Source organism: Astatotilapia calliptera, chromosome 18, assembly GCF_900246225.1.
Source record: "Astatotilapia calliptera chromosome 18, fAstCal1.2, whole genome shotgun sequence".
Lineage (NCBI taxonomy): Eukaryota > Metazoa > Chordata > Actinopteri > Cichliformes > Cichlidae > Astatotilapia > Astatotilapia calliptera.
This window is the reverse complement of record NC_039319.1, coordinates 4,121,172-4,136,084: the sequence shown is the minus strand read 5'-3', so window position 1 is coordinate 4,136,084 and position 14,913 is coordinate 4,121,172. Positions and strand designations below refer to the sequence as shown.

At 40.0% G+C, this 14,913-nt stretch overlaps 1 pseudogene; it reads left to right on the top strand.

The window, feature by feature from the left end:
* The first annotated feature begins 5,737 nt into the window (after positions 1–5,737).
* Positions 5,738–8,521, top strand: LOC113010273 (tripartite motif-containing protein 16-like; annotated as a pseudogene).
* The last annotated feature ends 6,392 nt before the right edge of the window (positions 8,522–14,913 follow it).

The following is a 14,913-nucleotide window of genomic DNA, read 5'->3' as shown; positions in this document are numbered from 1 at the left end:
ATGGTAAATAAAGAGATATTTAAAGGTTTTTGTGGTTATTTATTTCTTCAGAATCAGAATCATCCATCCATTTCCTTCCGCCTTTCCTTTCCAGGGTTGCGGGGGGCGCTGGAGCCTATCCCAGCTGTTATAGGGTGAGAGGCGGGGTACACCCTGGACAGATTGCCAGTCTGTCACAGGGCTAACACATAGAGACACAGCAACCATTCGCACTCACATTCACTCACAGATTCACACCTATGGGCAATTTAGATTAATCAATCAACCTATCCCCACTAACAGAATCAGATATACTTTATTAATCCCGAAGGAAATTATGGTTTACAGCAGGCAGCATGCTAGTTGGCGCATTCGCACTTACAAGGAACCTTCTGACCAAACATGCTTTAGACATACATTACATTAGGGAAGCCGGTTAGAGAGGTAGGCTGATAGGAAAGAACAACAAAATTAAACAAACATGAGGTGAGAGGAGAAAAAACTCCACCCAGACTGAGCTCCTAATGGGAGAACAGTTTGAGAGCAGAAAAAATCACCTCAGCACAAAAAAGCACATGGCTGTTATTACACCATAGAAACACATGACAAACAACACATGACAAGTAACTTCTCTGGCTCTTGATGAAGGCGGTCGCACTTTCTCCCTTCCTTTATCTTTCCTGCTTGGCTTTCTCATGTCTCTGTCTAGTCTTGTCTACTTTTCTCTCTCTACTCTGGAAGAGTCTCACAGTCTGTTCTCTAAAACCTAAAAGAGGAATTATGGATTTGATCAACTGGCCCCTGAATGCAATTGACACCCTCTTCACAACGAGAAGCCTGGGTTTGGAAGAGACCGTGTGTCCTGGAGGGACGTTCTCTGCCGGATACATGATGGATGGGTGGAAGGACTGGAGGGTTGTGTGCCTGGTGGGACTGTCGACCAAGGACATTGAAGACCTTTTTGGAACCATGATAACAGGGTTCTTGCTGATAGGCGCTGGCTTGGCCCTGGCTTATCGAAGAATAAAGAAAGCGGAAACGGCTGTTCAAATTCCCACAAGGCTGCCCGCTATGTTGATTGGAACGATGGAGTGAGCCGTGGCTTCTCAGAATGGGCTCATTAGACGCAGCCCGGATGACATCTTGGAGAAGCTTGTGGCTGCTGTGAGTACTGAGACTCTGACAACATCTGACAACATCTTGGAGAGGCTCACGGCTGTCGTGAACACTCGTGCTCTATGAGCAAACTGGATAACATCTCGGTGTAGCTGGATAACATCGTGGAGAGGCTCACGGCTCTCCATTGGGAATGGTGAGGAACCAGTGATGGACATTAGACAGACTGTAAAATTGTCATGCAGTGGTTTGCACTAAAGAAAGAACACCACCATTATTTCATGCGGCTACCATATCGGCGCCTGCTGCGGTCTCAAGGCTGGAGCTGAACATAACAAACAATTTGTCCCCTGATAACAAACTGTGTTTAGACTCTTCGTTCCAAACGCCCTCGTACGCTTATCTCCAAGGCTGAGTCGGACGGTGGGTCTGGGCCCAGCGCTGGATGAATAGCTGCAGGGCAGCATGGCTGTGTCTGCATCAGCTTCTCACCCCTTACCCACCCCTGTTGCTTTTCACGTGCTTCATGATGTTGTGATCTGGACATTTATGTGCTCTTTGTGCAGAGGAGTTTTTTTTTTCTGTTCTCATGCTGTCCTCCCATAGGAGCCCCCAAGTCCCCTCCTCGACTTGCCCATTGTATTGTACATTTCAGTGTTTTTCCATAATACTACCGGTCTCCGACCTGTCTCCCCATGTGATGTCTGTGTTGTGTATGTAAGGTCGGGGTGGGGAGGCTTTCTTGACTGGTGGAAATTCCTAAAACGAAGTCTTCACTTATCCCTTTGAATCAGTGGGTAACTGACACTTTAACTTATATTTTATTGTTATTATTGTATTGTTAGGCGGTTGTGGGCAAAAGACCTGCAACTGACAAATAAAGGCTATCTCATCATCTCATCATTATTGTTGTTTGTTTGTCGTATTTATTATTCTTATCGTACCTTTCATATTTCTGGAAGTAAACTTCTTTTTACATAAAAAAAACCCCCCTTAAATTCTGAGCAAGCACCGAGCACGATGCCACGGGAATGTGAAATCCACAGAGAAACCCCTGGATCCCCCCACTGACATGACCGCTGCAGCACCGGGCAAACCTCCACCAACCCCACTCCTGCTAAACTGGTGACAACCGAATTAAGAGCGACAGGACTCAGTGCCACTGAGTCTTTGGTTTTATTTATTTTCTGCTGTGTTTTAATTGCATGTATTTGAAAGAGTGAGTGTAAACATAAAAAAAAATATTTCATATGCTGGAATATGCAGAAAAAAGGTCAAAAAACAAATTTCTACAAGACAAAGATTGTTGCATATAATTTAATTTTTGCTTGATGCATAAAGTTAAAAGATTAAAACTAACAAAACAAGTTTTAAAATGAGACTTTTTCATTTGATTACATTTTATATGATAGATTATACAGAAAAAGTAGAATTGGACATCACTAAGTTTTTGCAAAGGTCTATTGATTTATTACCTATTCGGGTTTTGTATCGTGTTTTCAAGAAGTAACTAAGTAACTGAGTAACAAATTACTTTTCTCAAGTAACTAAACCAGCACTGTTGGTGAACATATTCTGTTTCCAAGAGCTGCCAGACATTGTTATTGTGCTGTTTACTCATCCTTGCTCTTTGACTCTGAGCCTCCTCCGTGTGTCAGTATCCTGTTAGCATTTCTCTGGATGAAGCTCCCTTGAAAACATCTCTACCAAATAAACTCAACTTTTAGAAGGACCTCACCTGCCTGCCCACTCTCCATCCCTTCACATCCTATCAGCCCATTGCTCCTCTTCATGAATCCCTGTCCTCTACTCCTCATTCACCTCATGTTAATAAATCTCTTGTGACGGCCTTTTATGTTCCAAACACCAAAAAAGTCCAAGAAAAGGCCATGGGTGGCAACGGGAGGTTTGTTTTAGAACACATTTCTTACTTCATTGTTTAAAATTATATGGTGTTTATTTCGTGGAAAATTACAAACAAAAAACCCCAAATAACTTCTTGCAATTTAAAATGAAATGAAAGTCAACTTAATTTGCTTTAACAACTTCAAAAAGTGGTGAAAAAAATATTTTTTTAAACCCTCCCGTTGTCCCATCTGAAATTTGGCAAACAAAAAACATCTGTGCCACACCCCTCCAGGGTGCTCTTAATCCCTTGATTGATGGGAGGGTCCATAAGCTAATAAACCAATCACTTTCCAAAAACTTTTCCAAAAATAAAATTAATTGCAAATTTACATAACAAAAACTAGGTCCACATATTCTTACAACTTTGAAGAAAAAACAAAAATGAATACAAATTGCGATTTATAATCATTCAACAAAAATGGCCACAGCATCTCTTAAACTTGCCTCTGAGTATTGCATCTGCTTTTACTGCTGCTACTTCTCTTTAACTTCTCTTTAACCTTGTAAAACAAGGAAGCAACCTATGGAATACGCGAAGTCCTGATTTCTTCTATCTGAAACAGTCAATGTATCTCAAAAGGAGAAATGGAAGTAGTGCATGCTTCCAGTGCTAACCACACAGCAAATCCAGCATGTCCAAATTAACACTGTCGGATTTGATTTCAACACTATTAAAGTGTCTATATGGGTCCACACCAGAGAGTGTTAATTTAACTCTTTTTGGAGAGTTGGTACGTTAACTCTGATTTAGTGTTAAACACCAAATCTGTCTGGAGTTGATAATTTAACACTTGGTGTTAAGAGTTTATATATTAACTCTCAAAGAGTATTTTAGTTTAACTACGTAAGAGTTATCTTCTAATTCATTCTAAAAAGCGGGAATTTTACTGTTCTGAACTTCTAGAAATTTCTTTTGGAAATAAACATTTACTAAAAAGATGCAATGGTTTTTGAAAAACATTTATTCTGAACTGTGCACCACAATTTCAAAACATTTTCTGAAAGATGTAACAGTGTACATGTTCTCACTTTCATTAGAATTTTGTTTATCAAAAGGTCTGACATGGTAAATGCAAATAACAGCATTCTCATCACTTATTTCTTCAATACAATATGCATGTCCTTCATTCATCCCTTTGTGGAACTTCAACGCACTTCTGCTCTCCCCCATATTCCATCTTCACAAGCATATCCTGTGCGGAGATTGAATAAAAATTAGTTGACACTAATTAACGGCACAAATAATCCAGTAAACAATTGCAGCACAGTAAAAAAAAAGGAATCCTCTTTGAGCCATTACTTGTGTAAAGTATTTTCCCAAAAGACAAGGACACAGGCAACAGGTAATACTGAACTAAATGTAAAACCTCAACCTTTTTAATTTTTACCTAAACCGTGTGCACAAAACTCTGGAGGGATCTAAACGTAGAATCCAGTCAGGACGTCAGCTACTGCTGTTTGCTCGGGTTTTTTTTATGGGCGATCGTTTTCAGGCTTCAAGTAGCACCATTATACCAACATTTCACATTCTAGACATTGTTTTAGGTGTATTTGACCAAAAGTTTGACTGAAAATTCACATGCAAGCTGTTTTTCAAGGCTGTGGTATTTGCCCGCAAACAATACCTTTCAGCTAGCTAAAACAGAATATTATGCTATCACCGAGCAACATGGCTAATGCCTTTCACACAGCTTTGTCTCAACTCCAAAGAGCCACAGAAGTAAAAGCTCATAACAATTGAAACAATCTTTGAAAAAATGACTTACCAAGCATGGCAAACAACTCAAATATGTAGAGCAAAATGTTCTGAAACGGCTTCACTTCAGCTTCGATTGGAGCCGTGCTGGGGGCGGAGTCTGTGAATTTACTCTGTTGGTGTCATAGCCCCTCTAGGAGTTCAGAGTTAAGAGGTCAAGAGTTAATGTTTCCATTGTAACACCTCCAGATTTGACAGAGAAACACTCATTTTTAACACTCGATTTTAACTACTATCATTTTACACCTCAGAGTTACATTAAAAGAATGTGACTCTGCTTAGAGTAAAATTAACTCTACTTTTGCAAGAAGACTACTAACACCAAAACATTTAACACTTTTGAATTTGCTGTGCACCGTGCCTGAAAGGACTTAGTTACTCATTTGCTTACTTACACTGGACATATTGAGGACCTGGTAGCAGTTCAGAAGGAGTAAGAAGCCCTTTTTCTTGAGACCCTTTTTCTTTTGTTTATTGGCTGGGAGAGAATTGCCCTTTATTTCTGTTATATATATATAGAATAAGGATCATTATGTATGCATCAGTATGACTGTGCAATGACAATAAAGAGTTATCTTATTGTTAGTGTCATGGTCCTGGGTCTTATTGACCCAGTGTTTTGAGTTCTCTTGTATTTTTTTGTCATTTGGTGTTACTTTATTATTAACCTCCTAGGACCTGGCGTCCACATGTGTGGACATCACACTTTAAGTATAAAAACAATAATAAACACAAAGTTTTGGTTCCATAACATTTTTCTATCATTGCTTTATTATGGATTAGGTGCAGGAGTTGTTAAACTGTATAATTAAATAATAGATGAATTCAATAGCAAACTGTGCCTCGTTCTCAGATGGACAGCAAGTGGAATGTGATAGATGAGATGAGGAGATGGAAGGAAGAAGAGAGGCAAAGAGTGATTCACAGGCAGAGCTTAGTTTATTTCCCAGTTTTGTTGCCTTATGGTTCCAAGCGCCGTGACCAATCTTTGCGTTAAATTATTATCTCATAACACTTGTTTAATCAGCTACCCTCTCTCATGTGGACTGTTTAATCTCTACAGTCTCAGATCAACACAGCCCTGCCCTCCAGCACTATCAGCAGCAAGAGCAGAAGCAACCCCCCAAACAGCAACATTGTACCCATCAGGTAAAACGTAGACTACATTTGCTTTGCATTGTGCCCACCTGATGACAGTGATATAGTGTGATGCGATTCCATATATGAATGTGGGTTGTTGTTGTTCAGCCTGCTTCTATGTGCCCTTTTTAACTGTGAGCACCCGCCCCTTTAAACATCTCTGCACTGCCCTGACTAAATGTATATATAAACTGTCTCTATGGTTTACAGTCTGAGTCTGACAAGCTGTCAGCTGTTCATTTCTGCTATTTGAATTGTTAAAAGAAACAAACTATTCATTTAGCAGATTAACAAAAAGAATAGAGAGGCATCCAGTTATTGACATTTATATTATTTAGTTAAAGGTTTGAACAGAAAACAATTAAACACAGAGCCTCTTCCTGCTTTCTGGAATGAATCACAGCATGAAAACCCTTCCTCTTCTTCCTGCTCTCTAGCTAAGCACCTCCTGTCTGTCCATATCTTTCTGTGTTCCCTCCCCTTTAGATCTACATTATGAAGATGGGTGTAACCAACATGTGTTAGAGCTGGCAGGCCCCATTCACAGCAGCAACACTTGTTGTTCAGATCAGACCAGTTTCTATATTAAGGAAGTGAAACTTACACAATCACTGACACTGAGAGGAGAAATGGCGCAGAAAGGAGTTCAGCTAGACCGAGAAACCTTCTCTTGTTCGATCTGTTTGGATCTACTGAAGGATCCGGTGACTATTCCCTGTGGACACAGCTACTGCATGAAGCTTCTGGGATGAAGAAGAAAAGAAGAAAATCTACAGCTGCCCTCAGTGCAGACAGACTTTCACACCGAGGCCTGTCCTGGTGAAAAACACCATGTTAGCAGTTTTAGTGGAGGAGCTGAAGAAGACTGGACTCCAAGCTGCTCCTGCTGATCACTGCTATGCTGGACCTGAAGATGTGGCCTGTGATGTCTGCACTGGAAGAAAAATGAAAGCCTTCAAGTCCTGTTTAGTCTGTCTGGCATCTTACTGTGAGAAACACCTTCAGACTCATTATGATGTGGCTCCACTAAAGAAACACAAGCTGGTGGAGCCCTCCAAGAAGCTCCAGGAGAAGATCTGCTCTCGTCATGATGAGGTGATGAAGATGTTCTGCCGTACTGATCAGCAGAGTATCTGTTATCTCTGCTCTGTGGATGAACATAAAGGCCACGACACAGTCTCAGCTGCAGCAGAAAGGACTGAGAGGCAGAGAGAGCTGGAGGTGAGTGGACAAAACATCCAGCAGAGAATCCAGGACAGAGAGAAAGATGTGAAGCTGCTTCAACAGGAGGTGGAGGCCATCAATCAGTCTGCTGATCAAACAGTGGAGCACAGTGAGAAGATCTTCACTGAGCTGATCCATCTCATCCAGAAAAGAAGCTCTGATGTGAAGCAGCAGATCAGATCCCAGCAGGAAACTGAAGTGAGTCGAGTCAAAGAGCTTCAGGAGAAGCTGGAGCAGGAGATCACTGAGCTGAAGAGGAAAGATGCTGAGCTGAAGCAGCTCTCACACACAGAGGATCACATCCAGTTTCTACACAACTACCCCTCACTGTCAGCACTCAGTGAGTCTACAGACTCATCCAGCATCAATATCCGTCCTCTGAGCTACTTTGAGGATGTGACAGCAGCTGTGTCAGAGGTCAGAGATAAACTACAGGACATTCTGAGAGAGGAATGGACAAACATCTCACTGACAGTCACTGAAGTGGATGTTTCACTGTCACAACCAGAGCCAAAGACCAGAGCTGGATTCTTAAAATATTCATGTGAAATCACACTGGATCCAAACACAGCGTACAAAAAGCTGTTATTATCAGAGGGGAACAGAAAAGTAACAAAAATGGATCAACAACAGTCTTATTCTGATCATCCAGACAGATTCACCTTTTGGGGTCAGGTCCTGAGTAGAGAGAGTCTGACTAGGCATTGTTACTGGGAGGTGGAGTGGAGAGGTGGAAGAGGTTATGTAGCAGTTGCGTACAAGAATATCAGCAGAGAAGGGAAAGGGAAAGAATGTAACTTTGGACGTAATGACAAATCTTGGGCATTAGATCGTAACAACAGTTTTTGGAACAACAACATCCAAACTCCTGTCTCAGGTCCTCGTTCCTCCAGAGTAGGAGTGTACCTGGATCACAGAGCAGGTGTTTTGTCCTTCTACAGCGTCTCTGAAACCATGACTCTCCTCCACAGAGTCCAGACCACATTCACTCAGCCGCTCTATGCTGGACTTTGGCTTGGAGAGACTGCAGAGATCATTAAACTGAAATAGTTTCCATTTTATTTTCACAGAATCATTGTTTTGACATTTTGTGCAATATATATACTCAAAAATGGTGGAGAAAATGTGAACCTAATCTCAATGACTAACTGAAGTAGTAGTTATAAGTACATATTTTCAACTTTCTTCTTCATAAAAAAGAAAGAAGTCAACTTTTGCTTCACTTGATTTTGACAACAAAAAAGATTTGATGCAATGATTCATCACAGGTAAAGTTACACACATTTTTTGTTTTGTTTTGTTCCACATTTTTAAGCATTGGACAAATTACCTTTCTTTGATGTGTCTCAATTGGATAAGTAGAAGAAAATGGATGGCAATAGATATGGCAATAAATAAATAGATGCATGAAAGCTTTAAGGTATTTCTTGTTTTCAGTCTTTTTTATGCAATAAAAGACTTTGTTATCATGTTTACTATCAAAGAAGTTGTAAGCATTAGTTCTCAATCTAGGAAATGGAGTTATTACAGCAGAAACCTGAAACATTACTCTCACCAGAATAACTATGAAAACAATTTAAAATAGTTTGAAGAAGTAAATACAATGCTGAGCTTAAATCCAGAATAACCGAAACTACAACCACTATGCACAGTGATGCGCAGGCACTCAGTAGGCCACAGGTGTCAAACTCCAGGCCTCGAGGGCCGGTGTCCTGCAGGTTCTAGATGTGTCCTTGATCCAACACAGCTGGTTTAAATGTCTAAATTACCTCCTAAACATATCTTGAAGTTCTCCAGACACCTATTAATGAACTAATTCTTTGATTCAGGTGTGTTGACCCAGGATGATATCTAAAACCTGCAGGACATTGGGCCACAAGGCCTGGAGTTTGATACCCCTGCAGTAGGCAAACGACAGGCTTTGGTGGCTGAAGCTAAGGTTGTGCCTCTGGCTCAGGAGGAGAGGGACCTGCAGGTTTGGTCTCTGATACAGGCGGAGGCATGGAAGCCGTCTTAGGGGAAGCATCCTTAGAAACATTGTCAATAGGTTCTTTTCTAATTTTGTTCCAAGTCACACACAGAATTAATTGAGACAGAACAGTCAATGCTCAGGGACAACACTTTCACTCATATTTAGTCCAGAAATGTTCACGTCACATTTTCTATACCAAACTCACACAACCTCTGGAGGAATTGGTCAGTTTAGAAACACCAACGTAGAATAGAAAAGCCTTTTTTGTCATTGGACATGTACAACTAAATTGTAGCTTGACAGTTATACAATCATACAACTGTTATACAAGTTCACAGTTATACAGTTCAAAAAAGTTCTTTTTGGACTTTAAACTCATAAAATCAGAATTTAATTAAACATCGGGAACACTGGCAGGTTCAGGAAGAAAATAATCTGTCCTTAGTTTATTTGGCAAGGAAACAGAAAGCACAGACACAGAAAGCTCTGGCCACTCAGAGTGACGCCGAAAACCAGGTTCATGTCAAGGGGTGTGGAAGCAGGACCCAAACACAGGACTGTGCAGCAAACTGTGAACTTATTTATAGTGAATAACAATAATGACAAGAGCAAACAATCCTCTGTGTGTGAGTTTTTGCTTCTTGTGCTTGCTTCTTGCTCCCATGCTGTGACTTCTCAAGTGTCCTTGGTGAGTTTCTTTCCCCCTTGTGGTGTCTACGTACAGAGCGCTCAACTCCCGTGTCCAACACTCTGGGAAAACAACAAGCAACTGGTAAGTACACGCCACTTCTCAACTCCAAAAACACTGTCCCACAATTGCTGGGAAATAACTGATTTCTCTTAACGATCCAGCATCGACTGCAGCTCAGCTACTCCGCTAATTAGCCCTCCAGACGAGGCTGACAGATGCATGTAATTATCCCTCAGGTGCGGCTGGCTCCACTGCAGGGAAAAACTGCAAACTGAAAAACACCCCCCCGACACACACACACACACACACACACACACACACTCGTACAGATGGAAATGTGGGACTGGGAGAGAACAACAACGAACATATGACAGCAAGGCATGTTAAACAGAGACACGGGCGACCAGCGAGGACTGCCTTCCCAAGATAACCCCAGAAATATAAATAAGTCCACAAAAAACACATGAACCCATGACAGTTCATGCATTTATTACTTCTAGGCTGGACTACTGTAATTCATTATTATCGGTTTTCAGTTTGCGGTGCTTTAATGTGCCCTGCAGTGGTCAAATTTGTGTGTTGATCATCTATACAGCAGCTTTTTGTCAGTGTGGTTAAACCGAGGGTGACATATTTTCTTCACAAGACAAAGTGCTGCATGACTTTAACTGTGACAACAAAATATCTTGTTTTTTTACTCTCAAGCTTCCTTCTCCTTTTCTGTGAAACAAAGTTCTGGACTCTCTTCCCCCCCCCCCCACTAAGATTTAACTGTGAAAAACAGATTCAACACAAAGCAGTAGAGGGCAGTAAAAGACCAATTTAGCTGGTCCTCTATGTTGTCTTCTTTGTCAGAGTGAGGTTCTTGTGGAAGAACACATTGTACCTGTTATGCTTTGCATAATAAAAATATAGCTTTTCTCTTAATATTGTATTTAGGTCCCGTGCTGTTCAAGAAAATAAAACAAAAATGTGAACTAACACCCTAACAGTAACTCGGCTCACGGCTTGGATAGGAAGGTAGTTCTTATACTGGCCAATCTAAACAAAGCTATTCGGTTTCATTTGACTAATGAAAAGAGTCAAAATATATTCGGTGTGTCATGGTCCTGTCATGGTCAGCGGTATGACTGTTGTGACTCTTGTGTTTTAACAAAGTTATTCCACATGAGCTGGATTTCAGTGAAAGAGTTTGACAGTCTGCAATCCTACAGTCAGAGTCTACTGACTGTAGCTGTCAACAGTGAACTTTTACTATACACATTTTGTGTGTGCTAATCCCATTTGCATCAGTATTAATCAGTGTAGTTACACGGAGGGTGCTGCTAGTCTCCTACTGCATCCTGTATACTTTCTGTACAAGATGAAGAGCTGCATAGATTTAACTGTGACAACAAGGTTTCGGTACCTCCTCTGTAAAATACAGTTTTGGCCTTTCTACAGTCACATCCATGAGATGAGCTTGATTACAATTAGGTTTAACTGTCAAAAGATAAACTTCAGAAAAGAAATTATGATTTGTCATTTTGTGTTGCACTGTGTTGCTTTTATTGTCCGATGAAGGTTCTTTGTTCTGCTTTTGGTTTGTTTTTCTATCTAAAAACTGAAAATGTAGAGTACAAATGCATAATACACAAGTGTTTAAAAAGCCATTTTATCAGCTCAGTTCCTGAAGCGGTCACTAATGTGTCTGTACATCTGCTGTATTTGAATTATTGCAAGGAACAGAAACATTTCATTTAGCAGATATAAAGTGGAAACTGAGAATTGAGAATTAATTTTTTTAAAAATCTGTTACAAAAGATTTGGACAGAAAAGGGGAACATACAGTCTCCATCCCCTTCCTTGAATGAATCACAGCCCTCCCCGATAACCCTGAGTGGAAAGAGTTGAAAGAGGAGTGAAAGAAGCCATCTATGTCCACTGTGAGCGACCATCTTTGAACAGAGGCGGTGGTTTACGACACCAACTGTCTGCCATCTATAATCCAGTTTTGAGATCCCTCCCCAGACGCCTTAACGCCCACTCACATCCTGGGCCATCTGACCTCAGGAATTCACATGATAGGGTGGGGCCAGGTTTCACAATGAGCTCACTTGAAACCCTGGCTGATTGGGACCCACACCCAGTTTCACACCTTGGCTCAGGCGATTAGAGGATCATCAGGGGGTCCTTTTGTCCCTCTGTGGGGGGATACTCCCACTAGGTTTATATCTGGGACTCTCCACCATTTGACCTTAGAACTGAAGAAGCTTCTTGGATGAGAGGTGAAACGTCTTCAAGTAACTTAAAGAAGTCCAGACGCTTTTCTTTGCAAGCTCCTTTGACTACGATGACCTGGATGACTGAGAACCTTCACAGACATTTCATCTTTCACTGTTCAATTCATCTGTTGAAGGTGTTCAGCTCATGTCTGTCAGCTCTCATGACATGAAGTTTAAAACAAAGAAGTTCCATCTGGAACTTCCTTATTTTAAACCAAATGAGTTGCAACAGGAACTCCTTTGTTCTATTGTAAGTCAGCAATGCAACAAGAGCACACGCATCCATTTATAGCCTTCAAAAGACAAAAGCATCATTCCATTGCAGATTAGGCAATTTTTAGAATATTTTCTGCTTGATCATCTTTGATTTGCCTAAAATTTTGTCTAAAAACATTGTTTGAGCACATAGTATGATTGCTATGACACTTCAAGGTTATATATCAAACACTTTTCAAAATATGTTTCTACCAAAAAATTTCTGTCAACCCACTTTTGGGCCTCTTTTTGACACATTCAGCTGTCTGCTGTGATGAAGGGTCTCGAGATTTTCATTAAACAGCTTTCCTTCAGGAAAAAGAGCATGACAACACATTGATAAGCATGGTAAGGCATTACTAGGTAATACAGAATAAAATGCAATAATAAAAGGCAATATATGATTCCTCTGTCAATCAATTCATGGATTTACTAAACTGGATTAATAGCTGGAAAGTAACTTACTGTGCTGTGATTTTGATCTTCAAAGTCACAACACATGCACGGTGGTGCAGTGGTTAGCACAAGTCAGACACTGATGCTGGACAAGAAATCCTGGCTTGCAGTCTTCACTCTAATTCATTCTTAAAGTTTTTCATTGGGTTGCTTGGACCAGTGGACCTTGCTTTGTGCACAGTCATTCTGGATCAGGAAAGGGCCATCCAGCTAATATGTATGGCATGTTCAGGTGTTTGATTTTATACAATTGTACCCAAGTAATTGATTGGAAAGCTGAATTCAATTATTTTGATGGTTGATCAAATACTTTTGGCAATATACTATTGATTAGTGAATGGTTCCCATCGCTGACCATGTGTGCTACTTGTTTTTAAACCTTTAATTAAAAAAGAAAAATTCTGCTAAAGTTTTGTAATCAGTGTGACACACACAGCAAGTTCATGTAATGTAGCTGCAGGTTTACATTTCAGACTGTATAAAAAGACAACAGTAACTTTTAATGTATTTAATTTTATTTTATATAGAGTTCTGAAATCTAGAACACAGGTTTTAAACCATGTAAGGTATCAGATAATTTACCCATCAGCCTCTTAAGAGTGGAAACGTTTGTGCTAAAGGATGACAGTCATAACTTGAACTTTTTTGTTTTAAAACAAAGAAGTTCCTCCTTTGATTTAAAAGAGGAAGTCTGAAATTGGAAAGATGCCCAAAGACTGTCACAGAACAGGATGTTGTAAGAAGTGCTTTCTATTTCAGGAAATAAACTCTAATCAACATCTGTTGGGTCAGCATAAAAATGTACATTCAGTGGTGCATTCAGAGCACTTGGAGCTTATCAGTGTATTAAATCGAAGCTGTAGAGCAGGTGCAGTGGAACTTATGGAAAAAATGCATTGTGTAGTAATGTCACGGTGCAGACTGATGTACATATTTTACCTGACAGACACAATGCCTTGTGTCTCCAGAGTAACATCAGCCCTGCTTTTCATGGTTTTGTCTTTGTCATTCCTTAGTCACAGCTGGGTGTCTTCACAAACAGCTCATTACAAACAGCACACATACATTTTTCTATTTTACTCCTGGCAGTTTGGAGCTTTGTGGGAACTGAGTTAGAGGTGGCGGATTTATCCAGATATCAATAGTCCAGTCCATATTTTGTTTCTATCTGGTAAGTCCAGCATGCACTATGAAAAATGTCTGAAATTTTTAGTTTTAACTGTCACCTATATTTTATTTATAGATTTTTATTGTATTTATTCATTTATTTTTATTTATATATTTTATCTATTTATATTTATAGCACATTTAAACAACAAAAGTTGACCCAAAGTGCTTTGGAGACCGTCCAGCTCCAAAAACCCATTTTCATGTTGTTGTTTTTTTTTTCAAATACATTAAAAGCTGAAAGTTGTTAATTATTGTGGAAAGAAAAAAACAGTGATTTATTGGTCAATAAAATGAGTTCAAAATTTGCAAATTGAGTCACATCATAAATCATGAGACACTGCTTTCCTTTATATAAGTTATAGTTATGATCAAAAGTTTGGGTGCAAAGATTTATTAGGGTGACATAGGTTCACATGTCAAATACTTTTCAAGACATACTTTTTGAAAAATGGTCTGTTGACCCACTTTCACTTTATTTCACATTTTAAAGATAAAATCCTGAAATTTTCACCGGCCTTTCTTACCATCTAAATGAACCAAAGATCTGTAATTTTGGATAAATCCATTGACAAATACCCGAGTAATGGCCTGTTGAAATATGAAGAAGAAAAAAGTCCAGCTGTCATGGAAGTCACAGAAAGGAAGACTCACTCACAGGACACTGAGTAATGTTTATGTAGGTTTTACAGGTTGCTTTTAAGTGCCGGAAAAATAATAATTTTCTAAGATGCAATTTATTCTGAGAGAGTCGGTAACACTGTGGGCACAAACACACATTGTCAGACTGTTACAAATACACAAGGGCTTCTGAGACACTGGAGTAGTCTGCACAGAATCACAGGTTAGATCTGAAAACGACCCTATGGATTACATGAAGAAGCCAGAAGCCAATAACCCTTTGTAATGCAACAGTCAGGCAAAAAATGAGGAATTGCTTTAGCCTAAAATAGGCCGTCTGATAACCACATGAGGAGGAGGTATG